The 16,559-nt window shown below is 37.9% G+C and overlaps 1 protein-coding gene across 3 annotated transcripts in view; it reads right to left on the bottom strand.

The window, feature by feature from the left end:
- Nucleotides 1-16,559, bottom strand: part of COL19A1 (collagen type XIX alpha 1 chain) — a 374,472-nt gene that overhangs the window by 145,679 nt on the left and 212,234 nt on the right. The window lies entirely within an intron of this gene.

Below are 16,559 nucleotides of genomic sequence, written 5' to 3'. Positions count from 1 at the left end.
GACCAACTATATCTACCTACATTTGTCCCTCATTACGTGTGGTCTTAATTAGAGAAATAAAGTGGCTTTGGTTAAATTCTCAACATGCAAATCTGGATTTTGGCATGAGGCCACCAAACAGACAGTGGGCGCTTCTTACACAGAATAGTTAAAGAGGTTAATAGCCCTCCAGACTTGGAGAACTGCTAAATATTTCTGACCCTCAGTTTCCTTAATTGGTGGACTGGAATATCACAACGGCCTCCTTTCAGCTCTAAAATGTGACAATTTGATGTCCCTGAAATGGGCCCGCTCCCCAGACCCATTCATCTGAAGTGGCTCCCAGTCTCTCTGGAACTCAGTTTCTGAGTGCCTCCACAGTTTGGAGAAGTCCCCATGAGATGGTGATCTTCTTCCACAGCAGAGACCAGCTCTTGGGTGTAATCGCATAAATAAATAAGCCTTTTAGAGCAGGATCCTATTTGGAACATATAAAACATTTCCTCTTTACTAATCCAAATAACAGAGGTAGCTTATAAAGCCATGTTGCTATAATACAAATAGTGTCATTTGACCCTTCATTTAAACGAATAAGAACCTCAGCTCGCTGTGGTTTAATGATCTATGTATGTATTACTGGAACAAAACCACTGCTTACAATCTCGTTCTTGCTGCAGGCTCCCCAGGGCACTTGTGTCTTCTGCTTCAAGGGCACTGCAGGGACTCCCTAATTAGAGTGAAGTTCACCACAGTGGACCACAGGCTCACTGTCATTAACCAGCTGTGATATTTAACTTTTTTTTTTTTTTTTGATATTTAACTTTATCTAAGGGGTGGCCTGGTCTCACTAAGACAGGGTTACGTCTCTACTGTGTCTCTTTTTTACCTGATTCTAATTAGACTGAGCTACAAGTTGTCTCCCAACAGCTTGTTCCGCTGATTTATCTTTCCTACCAGTCCTAGTATGAGGCAAAAGTGGGGGATTCTTTTCCTGGCCACACAACTATTCCCTTGGAGACATCTGCTTGACATTAATATATATTAGCCTCTTTTCCTTCTTCCTGCCTACTCCATTGCTGCAGCAACTCTATTTGAGGCAGTTTTGGAGACACCCAGCTAGAGTGGGCAGGAGTACCTGGGTGGCAGGATACTAGGAGAAAACGGTGAAGTACAAATTTTCAGATAAAACAGGCCAATGTCATTCCTTAAAATCTTTCTCAAAGTTCTCTGAAATTCTGATTCTATATCTTGAAGAACATCTAACGGACAAGAACTCCAAAATGTTATTAAGAAATCTCACAAATGTTAAGTCATACCTTATTATGTGAAGGAGTTGATGGTGAAGTCATGTGCTTAATAAGAAATCACATGCTGTTGGGGGCCTCATCAGTTACGACAAGCACAAGAAGTTAATATGCAAAGTATTGAATGATATACTGTTGCTCCGAGAAATGTATCACATGACAAAGGGACGAGGACTACGCAATTTTTACATTCTATGCTGATTTCTCACCTAATCTCTGAAATAGGGACTAATGTGATGGAAGACATAAATGACTTTATATTTACTTATTTATACACATATACAACATATAGCACCCAGAGCACATAAGAAAAGAACTGAATAAAGTCGGATGACAAATGTGCGTGATTCATATATGTGATACATAATATCACAGATACTTACAATGTTTGAAAGCTTTATATTCCTAGTAGAAATGGTACCTCATATGACGAGAGTAAGAATGCAAAATAAACTGTCACTGGGGAGGAGATCAAGATGGCAGAGTAGGAAGACATAGAACTCACCTCCCCCGACAGACACATCAAAAATACATCTACATGTGGAATAATTCTCACTGAAAACTAACTGGAAACTGGCAGAAAGACTCCTGTACAACCAAGGCTGTGAGAAAGAGCCACACAGAATTGGTCAGGAATGGAAGAGAAGTGATCAGGTTGGGATCTGTGCCCGGAGGGGTGACACAGAAGAGGACGGGGATTACACAGCTGGAGACCCTCCCTGGGGAGTGAGTGGTGAGAGCTGTAGACCGACTGCCCCGGTCTTGGTATCCCACGAAGGGGAGACAAGTCCCCTTGGCTGGCTGGAGGGCAGTGGGAAGCCCGGACTCTGCTCAGGAGGAGTGCATACATGCCTGCTTGCTCCCGAAGCAGGGTGCAGAGGGTGAATTGAAAACGCATGGGTGGCTGCCCAGTTTCCCATGACTGCCCCAGCTTGCATGCCCAGACAGAGCCAAGTGAAAGCTCCAGCCCCACGTGCTTCATGACACAGATCCACACCAGTGTGAGGGCTTGGCTGTGAGGCACAGAAGTGGCTCAGACCCGAAGCGACCTCTGAGTGGGACAGAGGCCACCATCATCAAGCACCTGCACCAGCAGGGCATCAGAAGTAGTCTGGGTCTCTGACCACGGGGGGACCACCAAAGACCCCACCACGACCCATGCTGAGTGCCCACCCCAGGCCCTCTTGCTCCAACACAGCTCCCCTCTGGGGTGGGGATGCCAGTGCTGGGGCAGGAGAGCACACACTTGAAGGGAACAGAGCCAACTCAGACCCAAACCTCAGGGCTTCTGCTCCAGCAACTTGAGACCTGACCCACCCCTGTAGGGCAGCGATGGCCACTGAGCAGAGTGGAAGCACAGGCTCAAACCTGGTTCTGGCTCCAGCCCCTCCAGCTCTAGTGCCTCCTCCTACCAATCTGATGGCTGTCAGCACACCCTCAGGAAAGATGTGACTTCTGTTCACATCAATCCAGCAATCCCACCAAAGCCACAAAGTACATGCAGATTGTATAGGGACACTCTCACATAAGGGCATCCCTTCAAGACCACCATAGGTAACTGTTTCATCTAATTTCATAGAGACAGACAAAGTTAAGCAAAATGAGAAGATAGAGGAATTTGTCTCAATTGAACGAGGAAGAGAAGACCCCTAAAAAAAAGAAATAATGAAACAGAAATAAAAAACTTACCAGATAAAGAATTAAAAGAATTAGTAGTAAAAATGCTAACTGAATTAGAGAAAATAAGGGGTGAACACAGTTAAAATTTTAACAAGGAACTAGAAAATATAATAAAGAATCAGACAGAAGCAAATAATTCAATAACTGAAATGAAAAACACACTAGAAGGAATGAATAGCAGATTAGGTGATGTGGAAGAGCACATAAGTGATCTAGAAGACAGGATAATGAACATCACCCAAATAGAAGAGCAAAAAGAAACACGAATTTTAAAAAGAACAGTTTAAGAGAGCTATGGGACAATATCAAGCATACTAACATTCACATTATAGGGGTCCCAGAAGAAGAGAGAGAGAAAAGGGGGTCAAAAATATATTTGCTGGGGCTTCCCTGGTGGCGCAGTGGTTGAGAGTCCACCTGCCAATGCAGGGGACACGGGTTTGAGCCCTGGTCTGGGAAGATCCCACATGCCACAGAGCAACTGGGCCCGTGAGCCACAACTACTGAGCCTGCGCGTCTGGAGCCTGTGCTCCGCAACAAGAGAGGCCGCGATGGTGAGAGGCCCGCGCACCGCGATGAAGAGTGGTCCCCACTTGCCGCAACTGGAGAAAGCCCTCGCACAGAAACGAAGACTCAACACAGTCATAAATAAATAAAATGAAAGAACGTGAATTTCTAAAAAAAAAAAAAATATATATATATATATATTTGCTGACATGATAGCTGAAAACTTCCCAAAGCTGAAGAAGGAAAAGAGATTTTTAGGCACAGGAAGCACAGAGAGGCCCTAACAAGATGAATCCAGAGACCCACACCAAGGTATACAATTAAAATGGCAAAAGTTAAAGATAAAGAGAATTTTAAAGGCAACAAGAAAGAAACAAAGAGTCACAGGGAACAACCATAAGGCTATCAGTTGATTTTTCTGCAGAAACTTTTCAGACAAGAAGGGAGTTTCATGATATACTTAAAGTTCTGAAACAGAAAAACCTACAAACTAGGATACCCTACCCAGCAAGGTTATTATTCAGAATTAAATGAGAGATAAAGAACTTCTCAGACGAGCAAAAAATCTAAAAAAGTTCATCAATACTAAACTGACCCTACAAGAAATGTTAAAGGGTCTGCTCTAAGTGGAAAAGAAAAGACTACAACAAAAAGTGAGAATTTAGAAGAAAGGAAAAATCTCACTAGTAAAGACAAATATATGGTAAAGGCTATGGATCAACCACTTAAATAAACAAGTATGAAGATTAAAAGACAAAAATTGTAAAATCAACTGTAGCTAACAAACATTTAAGGGATAGACATTAAGATGTAAAATATGACATAAAAAACACAAAACATGGGAAAGAGGAGTAAAAAATGTCATTAGAATGTGTTTAAACTTAAATGTTTATCAGTTTAAAATAAGGAGATACAGTTATAGGTCAACATATGTGAACCACATGGTGACCACAAATCAAGAACCTACAACATATAATTTCAATATATTCTATGGAATTATATAGTATAGGCAATATTTAAAAATACTTGAAATAGTAATTAGGGTAATTTTTGTAAAACGAACCTTTAGCAGTTTATTGCACAAGTATATGCATGCAAACTGTCAGAATCAGAAGTGTGTCTACAGTTTTATCATTAAATTTTTTTCATGCCTCCAAAAGTCCATTTTGCAAGTGTGTTAACACTGGGTATGTTGTGGCATATGTTAAATAATGTTGATATATAAATTAATAAAGGAAAAAGCTTATAATTAAAAAAAAAAAGAACCTACAACAGACCCATGCTCTGAGCCCTGCAGCCTGCACCCTGCGTCCTGTGCCAGGCCCAAGCCCCCCACCTGCCACCATCTCTTTGTCTGTACCCACCGCAACTCTGGGGAGGCAAACCCCAGATCCCCCGAGCACCCGCTTTCCCACCCTCATATCCTAATGAGGACCAGGATGGGGAGGAAGGTGCAAGGGAAACCATCATCATCTCTACCCTGGGTGAGAAATCCTTTGAAACCAGCTAGGAGGCGCTGCCCACAGCTAAGTCAAGGGAGCATCCTCTCTGCCCTCCTTGCCCTCCAACCCTCCAGGGAAGACCCGGGGTGAGGAATCCCTGGGGAAAACACTGAAAGGCGCTGCCTACAGCAACTGAACTTTGGGAAGGACCATCCCTACTCTCCCTTTTCCTCCAGGGAAAGACTGAGGTTTAAAAATCCCATGAAACAAACAAACAAAAAAAGGGACCTACAATAGATACACAAAAACTAGAAAGAAAGGAACACAAGCATACCACTAAAGAAAATTATCAAACCACAAGAGAAAAAACTAAAAGAAGAAGAAAAGAACAGAGAGAACTACAAAAACAACGAGAAAACAAATAACATAATGGCAATAAGTACATACCTATCAATAGGTACTTTAAATGTCAATGCACTAAATGATCCAGTAAAGTCATAGGGTGGCTGGTTAGATGAAAAACAAGACCCATCTATATGGTGCTTACAGGAGACTTACTTCAGAGCTAAAAACATACAGATTGAAAATGAGGTGATGGAAAAAGATATTTCATGAAAATGGAAATGACAAGAAAGTGAGGATAGCAATACTCATATCAGATAAAATAGACTTTAAAGCAAAGTCTATAACAAAAGACAATAAGGATATTATATAATGATAAAGGGACCAATACAAGAAGAGGATATCACACTTGTTAATGTATAGGCAACCAAAACAGGAGCACTTAAATATATACAGCAAATATTAACTGACATAAAGGGAGACATTGACAAAAATACAATAATAGTAGAGGACTTTAATACCCTACTTATATCAATGGACAGATCATCCAGACAGAAAGTCAATAAGGCAGCCATGGTCCACAACAGACCAAATGGATTTATAGATATCTAGAGGACATCCCGTCCAAAAGCAGAAGAGTACACATTCTTCTCAAGTGCACATGAAACTTCTCTAGGATAGATCACATGCTAGGCTACAAAACAAATCTAAATATATTTAAAGGACAGAAATTATGACAAGCATATTTTTGTGACCACAATGGTATGAAACTAGAAATCAATTACAGGAAGAAAAATTGGAGAAGCACAAACAAGTGGAGACTAAACAACATGCTACTAAGAAAAACCAGTGGGTCAATGAAGAAATCAAAAAGGAAATCAGAAAATACCTCAAGGCAAATGAAAATGGAAACACAACACTCCAAAATCTGTGGGATGAAATACAGGCCTACCTCAAGAAATAAGAAAAGCCTCAAATAAACAACCTAATCCACCATCTAAAGGAATTAGAAAAAGAAGAACAAACTTCTTCCCAAACTCAGAAGAAGGATGGAAATAATAAAGATCAAACAGGAAATAAATAAAATAGAGACCAACAATCAATAGAAAAGATCTATTTCCAAGAACCAAAACCAAAAAACAAGAGCTGTTTTTTTTCTTTTAAAATAAGCAAAATTAATAAAACTTTAACAAGGCTCATCAAAAAGAAAGAGAGAAGACTCAAATAAATGAAATAAGAAATAAAAGAAGAGAAATAACAACTGATATCATAGAGACACAAAACATCTTGAGAATACTACAAACAGTTATGTGCCAACAAATTGGTCAACCTAGAAGAAATGGACAAATTTCTAGAAACATATAACCTTCAAAGACTGAATAAGGAAGAAATAGACAATGTGAACAGACTGATCACTAGTAGTGAGATTGAATTTGTAATAAAAAAATCTCCCAGCAAACAAAAGTCCAGGACTGGATGGCTTCACATGGGAATTCTACCAAACATACAAAGAAGAGCTAATACCTACCTTTCTCCAACTATTGCAAAAAACTGAAGAGGAGGGAACACTCCCAGATTCATTCTATAAGCCCACCATTACTCTAATATCAAAACCAGACAAAGACACTACAAAAAAAGAAAATAACATGCCAATATCTGTGATGACTATAGATGCAAAAATCTGAACAAAATATTAGCAAACCAATTCCACAATATATAAAAAGAATCACTATGAATACTATACACACTATGCTCAAGTGTGATTTATTCTAAGGGAGCAAGGATAGTTCAATACCCACAAATCAATGTGATACACCACATTAACAAATTGAAGAATAAAAATCACATGTTGGTTTCAATAGATGCAGGAAAAGGTACCAAGAAATGGAAAGATATTCCATGTTCTTTAACTGGAAGAATTAATATTGTTTAGATGTCCATACTACCCAAAACAATCTACAGATTTAATGTGATCCCTATCAAAATATCAAAAATGTGACATTTTTCACAGAATTAGAACAAATAATCCTAAACTTTATATGGACCCACAAAAGACCCCTAATTGACAAAGCAATTTTGAGGAAAAAGAACAAAGCTGGAGGTACCACACTCCCTGACTTCACACTCTACTATAAAGCTACAGTCATCAAAACAGTATGGTACTGGCACAAAAACAAACACATAGATCAATGGAACAGAATAGAGAGCCCAGAAATAAACCCCACACACTTATGGTCAATTAATCAATGACAATGGAGGCAAGACTATGCAATGGATAAAAGACTGTCTTTCCAATAAGTGTTGCTGGGAAAACTGGACAGCTACATGTAAAAGAATGACATCAGAACATTTTCTCATACCATACACAAAATTAAGCTCAAAATGTTATTAAAGACCTAAATGTAAGCCTGGAGACCATAAAACTTCTGGAAGAGAACAGCAGAATACTCTTTTGACATAAATTATAGCAATATTTTTTGGATCTATCTCCTAAGGCAAAGGAAACAAAAGCAAAAATAAACAAATTGGACCTAATTAAACTTAAAAGCTTTTGCACATCAAATAAAACCATCGACAAAACAAAAAGACAACCTACTGAATGGGAGAAAATATTTGCAAATGATATGACTGATAAGGGGTTAATATCCAAAATATAAATACAGCTCATACAACTAAATATCAAAAAAATCCAAACAACTCAATTAAAAAATGGGCAGAAGACCTGAATAGATATTTTTCTAAACAAGGCATATGGATGGCCAACAGGCACATGAAAAGATGCTCAACATTATAGTCATTGGAGAAATGCAAATCAAATAAATATCACCTCACACCTGTGAGAATAGCTATCATCTAAAAGATCACAAATAATAAATGTTGGTGAGGATGTGGAGAAAAGGGAGCCCTTGTACACTGTTGGTGGAAATGTAGATTGGTGCAGCCACTGTGGAAAACAGTATGGAGGTTCCTCAAAAAACCAAAAATAGAACTACCATGTGATCCTACAATTCCATTCCTGGGTATACATCCAAAGAAGATGAAAACACTAATTTGAAGAGATACATGCACCCCAATGTTCATAGCAGCATTATCTACAATAATCGAGATATGGAAGCAACCTAAGTGTCCATCAACAGATGAATAGATAAAGAAGGTGTGGTATATATATACATTGGAATTACCGAGGAATAAAAATGAATGAAATTCTGCCATTTGCAGCAACATAGATGGGCCTAGAGATTATTATGCTTAGTGAAATAAATCGGACAGAAAAAGACAAATATTGTATGTTACCACTCACATGTGGAATCTAAAAAATAAAACAAACGAACGAATATAACAAAACAGAAATAGACTCACAGGTATAGAGAACAAACTAGTGGTTACCAGTGGGGAGAGGGATGGAGGCACCACAAGATTGGGGTAGGGGATTAAGGGATACAAACTATAATGTATAAAATAATAAGCAACAAGGATATGTTGTACAGCACAGGGGAATATAGCCATATTTTGTAATAACTTAAATGGAGTACAATCTATAAAAATATCAAATCACTATATCGTACACCTGAAACTGATATAATATTGTAAATCAACTACACTTCAATAAAAAAAAAACTAACATATTATTATATCATAGAAATTATACCACAGTATACTTTTCTCACTAAGTGGTTAATTTAACTCAGTGTTTTCTCAATTATGTAATATTGACCTTTTATAAGTGTTATTTTTAATAGTCTTATAGATAAACTGTGGATAACTAGATAATCCTAAATGATAAGTGAGTTTCTAGAAAGAAAGCCAAATAAAGGCAAAGCTGGCAATATCAGGTACTGAAAAAATAGTAACAGTTCCCCAAAGTCAGGTAAAGTACTCTGCATACAGGAGTCAGGTATGGAGATTTGATGATTTCTGTCCTCTGAGTCTCATGTTGGTTTTGCACATTCACGAAAGGCGCTGGGGGAAAGCAGCATAGCTCTCTGGACCTGAACAGGGTACACACTTTCCCAGTTTCCCATCTAAATGGCAGATGGCGTCAAAGATGGATGGTATCTCTCTGAAACTCTCTAATCCTTAAGAAGAAATCCTCAGGAAATATCACAGGAAGTAAGTGGAAAAAGATGTCATCTGAATGCCAGGGAGTTTAAGACATGCAATAAACACAAACCACTAGTTACAGAACGCAAAACCTCTAAGTTGCTATTTACAACATGTGTGTTTACATATTTATACATGGAGCCCAAGCAAAAAAGATGTTTTCCCTCCATATTTATGTTCTACATGGGACCAGGGTTAAAACTATTATTTAAAATAATGTGTTGACTTTTTTCTCTTAGCAATACTAATCCTTGGTACAAGGATACCAGGCATTGATTTGGGGACTGAGCAGAATTATGGATACACTCACTATGCATTCTAAAGGGCACTGTTGGTTTCAACACATAAAGATAAGAAGACAATCTTATATTCTCCTCTCACCTTAATGTGCAACTAACCAAATTACTTCCTGAAACTGAAAGTTCATCATTATCCATTCTTTATAAGTCTCCTCTCCCATGTTCAAGCACATGTAAAATAGTGGAATTACAACTACAGAAAATCATAGTGGTTTCTACCAGACCCTGAACTCACTTCATTGAAACTCTGAGGTCATTCTACAGCTCTGAAGTCAGCACCCTCCAAGTAAGAAGAGATGCTTGTTTTTACCACACTGCGAGGCAGTTCTGACCTGCTTTACTGGCTTTGTGTGTGTTCTATTTAAGCTGCCACTGGTCACGGTGAGGCCATAATGGCATAATTTCACTTGAAAAATACGTCAAGCCCCATAAAAACAATTCAGGTTAAGGAAAATTTTACTTGGATGAGTCCTGTGGTGTGCGTTGATTTCACAGAAGCAGTGATTTTGACGTCCTTTTTCCTAAGGAGATGGATGTAACTCACTAATTATGAGAACATAATTTATGTTACTTGTGTTGCCTTAGGTAATGCATATAAACCAGCTCAGAAACAAACAAGCCAAAAGAAGAACAAGTTGTTTTTCGATGAATGCCTTAGTGAATTTATACATGATCAGCACAAATTTGTTCACAAAACAAACATTAAGGTCTTAGGTACTCCACAATGAGGACATTCATCTCTGCTTCTTCAAGGAAAACGACTTAATCTACTCAACATTTCCAAACTTGTTAATATACTTAAGTTTATTGTGAAACTGGATAAACATTGGGCTTCATAAAGCTTCTGGGGCATTAGAATATGAGCATGGACATCCAGATAAAGTAAGAATTCAAGTAACAGTTAAATAAAATGAGTTCAACGGAGTGGTAGTTAAAGCAGTCATTTTACTTTCAGTACTTTTTCTTGACCAATTAGACATTCTCTTTAATCAAGTTCTAATACTCTGAGTTCACATACTTACTTTCCTGTCTGCACACAGCTTCAGATCAGCAGGCTGCAGGTGAGAATCATGACAACAGCTAACCCCTACCTGGCACGCTCCTTACAACAACTCTGCCAGGTAAGTAGGGGTTATTAGAATCTCCATCTTCTAAGTGAGGAAACTGAGGGGCAGAGAGGCTGAGGAACTTGCCCAAGATCACAAAGCTAAGAGGTGGTGAGGCTGGGGTTTAAATCCAGGTGATCTGAATTGCCCCCATATTATCCCCTATGTTGCTTACAGACTGAGAAGCCAGCAGACACATGGCCTGCCCTGTCCTCTGTGCCTTTGCAGGACTGACCATTAGACTCCCCCCTCATGAAGGAAATATGACTCAGTTCCTTTGCCATCAAGTCTGGGCTGGTGCGAAGGACACACCCTGATGGGACACACCCTAAGTAGGGTGAGTTCTCCATGCTGTTTAGGACACAAGGAACCCTGACCCCAGACGCAGGCTTCAGGGTTGCTTGGAGCAAGCACTTCAAGGGAGAGTAAAAAAAGTAGAATCTGCTCAAAAATGTTCAAAGGAGGCAATTAAATGGATGGCTGCTTGGAAGGAATAAAAATGAAAAAAAAAAGGACAAGCACAGGCAGAGAAGCTAAACTGACATAGCAGCACTATTTACAATAGCCAGTACATGGAAGCAACCTAAATATTCATCAACAGAGGAATGGATAAAGAAGATGTGGCACATATATACAATGGAATATTACTCAACCATTAAAAGGAATGAAATTGTGTCATTTGTAGAGACGTGAATGGACCTAGAGAGTGTCATACAGAGTGAAGTAAGTCAGAAAGAGAAAGACAAGTATTGTATTTAAAGGCATACATGTGGTATCTAGAAAAATGGTATACATGAACTTATTTGCAAAGCAGAAATAAAGACACAGACATAGAGAAAAAATGTACGGATACCAAGGGGGAGGTGGGAGGAATTGGGAGATCGGGATTGACACGTATACGCTATTGATACTATGTATAAAATAGATAACTAATGATAACATACTGTATAGCACAGGGAACTCTACTTAATGCACTGTGGTGACCTAAATGGGAAGGAAATCCAAAAAGGAGGGGATATATGTATATGTATAGCTGATTCATTTTGCTGTACAGTAGAAACTAACACAACATTGTAAAGCAACTATACTCCAATAAAAATTAATTAAAATAAAAGACACGGGGTGGCTTGTAAGGCATTTAAAACATAAAATTTCTATTCAGGATCAAAATTAGGGTCCAGCAACAAAGAATGCAAGAGTGTGGTGTCATCTTGGTCCAGCCGAACAAACTTCTGTTCGGGGCAGTCACTAGCTGATTCACCAATAAATGTTCTTTCAGAGACCCAGAGGGACTTTAACAAAAGGCCCTGAGATTGTTCAGACATGCACTTTAATGTGACTATAAAGGAGAAATCCAAAGTTACATTAAAATGATACTTATTTTTTATGTTTTGGGTATTAGGGATATTAGGAAATCCTATAAGGAATCTACATCTTCGAGGGGATTTTTATAAATGCCAGTTCTTTTGAGATGTTTCATGTAAACTTCCACGAACATGGTCAACCGTCTGAAATACTCCACTTTTCATTAAGACACCTTCTTGGGCTCACATCCAATTCCCATCCTTCTCTTTCTCCCAGATTCCCCATTGCTGCCTCTCCTTCCTCACAATTCACCCCCTAATTCCCTCACATCTTTTCTTGCAATTTTTGTTTCTAATGCTCTCCCATTTATTTATTCAACTAAAACTTCTCTCTCAGCTGGTACCAATTCCAGCCACCTCTCCTTTTATCCAGTATCTCTCCTCCAAATTTGTTCCAAATTTTAATGCTGTTGAACCCTCCATGCATCTTGAAACGCTCTTCTGTTGACTTCCTGGCCCTGCAGTATACCGGTCCCCCTCCTGGTCCTCCTCTGCCATCATGGGCTGGACATCCTCTTGGTGTCCAGGCAGGTGGTCCCCATGCTGCTTTCCCTTACTGCTCCCTGACACACTCTCACCTGCAGCTCATGGTCAATATTCAACATTAGCTGAATTTTTAAAATTGTGTTAATCTATAAAGGATGTGAGATCCCAAAATATGCCAGACAAATGTTTCACTTGTAGGACTTCCAAAAGATAACAAATGGAAAAAACAATGGCATATAAGAGATTCAAATAAGAAATAAGGAGGTTAAGAAAAAAAAAAGGCCACAAATCTGAGATATATATCACCACAAAACATTGTTATGGCTAACAGCAGCTTTTAAGTACAAGAAGCATACTACTACTATGTTTTATTAAGTGAACACTTATCTAAAATTTAGTAGCTTACAAGACAATAAAGAGAATAAAGTCAACTAATGAAAATTTCAAACAGAATTTTGGTGTGGTACTTGGGAAAAAATAATGTTCTTATTGTGCTTATAGAAAACTCTACACAAAGGGTTAAAGAGAAAAATTTTTTATATTTATATTTATTTAAGCCTTAATACAAGAACAGTGGTATTATTAGTAGTATTATTAACATTTTCTATAATGTTTGGTATGCTTACATGTGACAATTATGTTTGAAACTCACTGTAATTGAGAGATATTAGTAGAATACAGGCTAGCCTCTATTTAATCATTGAGGAAAACCAACAAATCAATGATTTCTTCTACTTTCCTTAAAGACATTATGCCTAGGAGTAAGGTGCATAAACTTGCACATATTTTATATTTCATTTCAATAAACTTAGTGATAGTCAATTCATTCCTGATCAAACACATGTAATCAAAATATGAGTTTTCTTGACAATGGGTCAATAGAAAAGAATTTTAAATTCCTAGATTTTTCTGTTGTTTTCTATTGCAAAGTTCAGTGAAATGAAAAGTTACAGGTCTTAGCTTTCAGTGTGTGTGTGTCTGTCTGTGTGTATGCACACACACACATGCATATACATGTACATTTGCATGTCCAAAAGAGCTGAGTGCTGCCTAACTCTTGAGCAGAGAAGAAATGGTGGCACTAAGATGGGTCTAAATGTAAATATGTAAGAATGCTTTTTTCTTTAATCTGCTTCACTTTTAAGTAACTGAAAAAGCAGAATAAATCTCTGAGTACATTTGGAAATAATCATTTGTAAATGTGTATAACATCAATAATACCTGATCTAAATGCTCTCCTCTATAAATATGGCATTTGTGAAAGAGCAGTAGTAATAATGATAAACCTTGCCTAACATTATCTACAAAATTCTATTACATTCCTTAGTTTCTGACACTGTTACTCGTTGATAAGTTAGAATAAAAGTAATATAAAATTATCTGAACTATACATATTTATAAATGGAGTAAATTTGCATAATATAGCGGTTGAACTTTACAATTTGAATACGTTCCTCCAAAATTATCATGAAGACTACATAAGTTTAATTTATTCTTTAATTCACCTTCTTCTGAAATGTAAGCTTCGCTAGGGTACAATTTCAATTTGAAGCATTACTATTTTCAAAGCGCCTCATCTGAATATTCTTCATTTCATCTAGTCTGACAAAGACTCTCATAATTATCTTACAAGCCAAATTAAGAAATGTGGGTTGGAAGGAGGGAGAGTTCGAATGTATTTGTACATGACTTATATCATGTCACACGAATATCAATGGTAGACAAGATGGCAGCTTTGCTGGTGTTACTCAGAGTTTTCAGGCCTTGTTCTGCTCAGTATTTATTAGTGATATGAATGAAGACTCAGCGGGTAGGCTTATCAAAATTTAAGGTGATGTAAATCTGGGAGCTATTTCACTGGAAAAAAACACAATAGAATGGTATTAGAAACTAAAATCCAGAAGATGAAATTTAACTATCACAAGGGTCAATTCCTACTCTGTGATAAAGAAAGGCAACTGCACAATCGCAGGATGGATGAAGACCTGACTGGGAAGAAGTTTTCATTAAAATAAAGGAGGAGGCACCTTGAATTGACCACATGTCAGTACAAGTCAGAAGTACAAGTTCCTTGTATGCTTAAAATTTCTTAAGGGAGATGATCTCATGTTAAAAGTTCTTACCACACAAAATTAAAAAAAAAAAAAAAAAGCTCTGCCACAGGGGGAAGAATTCAGACATACTGCCTAGCTTCACCCACCTGACTCCATAACTTCCATCTCAAACCACCTAGGGTTATTTTTGGAGTTGAAATTAAAAATCTATTTATCATTGTACTTTACTGAGTTATTGTTGACAATTAAAATTTTATATATTTAAGGTATACAACTTGATCTGATATACTTACGCATTGTGAAAGTCACCACAATCAAGCTAATTAACATATCCATCCCCTCACAAATAGTTACTTTTTTTGTGGTGGAAACACTTAAGATCTACCCTTTTAGCCAATTTCAAGTATACAACACAATATTAACTACAGTCTCATTGTTGTACATTAAGTCCCCAGAACTTATCCATCTTGTATAACTAAAAATCGTATCCCTTGACTGACATCTTCTCTTACCCCCTTCTCTACCCAGCCTCCAGTAACCACCAGTCTACTCTCTGTGTCTATGGATTTTACATTCTCAGATTCCACATGCAAAGGCGTATTTGTATTTCTGTGTCTGGCTTCTTTCGTGTAGCATAAAGTCCTCCAGGTTCCTCCATGTTATCGCAAGTGGCAAGATCTCCTTCTTTATTAAGGCTGAATAATATTCCACTGTGTGTGTGTGTGTGTATGTGTGTGTGTGTGTGTAATCACATTTTCTTTATCCATTCATCTGTCAATAGACCTTTAGGTTGTTTCCATATCATGGGAGTATGCATATCTCTTCGAAATACTGATTTCCTCCCTTTAGATATACACCCAGAAGTGGGATTGCTGGGTCGTAAGGTAGTTCTATTTTTACTTTTTTGGAGGAACCTCCATACTCTTTTCCACACTGGCTGTACCAGTTTACATTCCCACCAACAGTGCACGAGGGTTCCCTATTCCCCACACCCTGGCCAACACTTCGTGACTCTTGTCTTTCTGATACTAGCCATCCTAGCTGGTGTGAGGTGATAGCTCACTGTGGTTTTGATTTGCATTTCCTTGATGATTAGCTACCTTTTCATATACCTGTTGTCCATGTGTATGTCTTCTTTTGAGAAGTGTCTATTCAGCTCCTTTGCCCATTTTTAAATGGGGTTATTGGTTTGTTTTGCTATTGAGTTGCATGAGTTCCTTATATATTTTGGATATTAACTAGGGAGTATAATTTATCACTCAGTTTCCAGGAAGGGGTAGTTACTAGAAGGAAAATGTTCCCTGGATGCTGCAGACAGAAATTAATTCAGAAACATGGTCCTAGATACAACAGACATCTTGGTCATTACTGTGAGAAAATAGAATAAGAAGCTTGGAAATTAACTTCACATGATCATTTCGTCTAGTCCTCTGCCTCCAGTGGGTGAAAACGCTTAAGGCAGCCTCAAAAACACAGATCTAGGGAAGTAATCGTCTATGTTTCCCCAAGACTATTTAAAACATTGATCACGTGGATTAATGAACACTTGGATAGAGAGGGGCTGGAAAGGTAAAAGGGGAAACTATAATTGTACACATAGGTGTTGAGACTAGAACCCAAATGTGACTATTTTGTAAATACTTTTAAAATATCAGCATAGTCCACTTACTAGCAAAGTGTTCGAACTCAGTTTTCTCTGTGAGGGCTATAGTAGAACCTACTTCACAGAGCTATTGTGAGAAATGAATGAAATATGAATCATTTAGCACATGTAGGTAGCTGATAAATGTTAGCTATTATTCACAACATTTTCCCTTTTATTTTCTTAGCCATCAAAACTTATTAAGCCTTTTTTTGTTCACTGAAATAGCCACTGGGAATAAAAACTGGACATA

This window comes from Balaenoptera borealis (genome assembly GCF_965194805.1).
Source record: "Balaenoptera borealis genome assembly, chromosome: 9".
In the NCBI taxonomy this organism is placed as follows: Eukaryota; Metazoa; Chordata; class Mammalia; order Artiodactyla; family Balaenopteridae; genus Balaenoptera; species Balaenoptera borealis.
The sequence above is the reverse complement of the archived record's forward strand: the minus strand, read 5'-3'. Positions and strand labels throughout refer to the sequence as shown.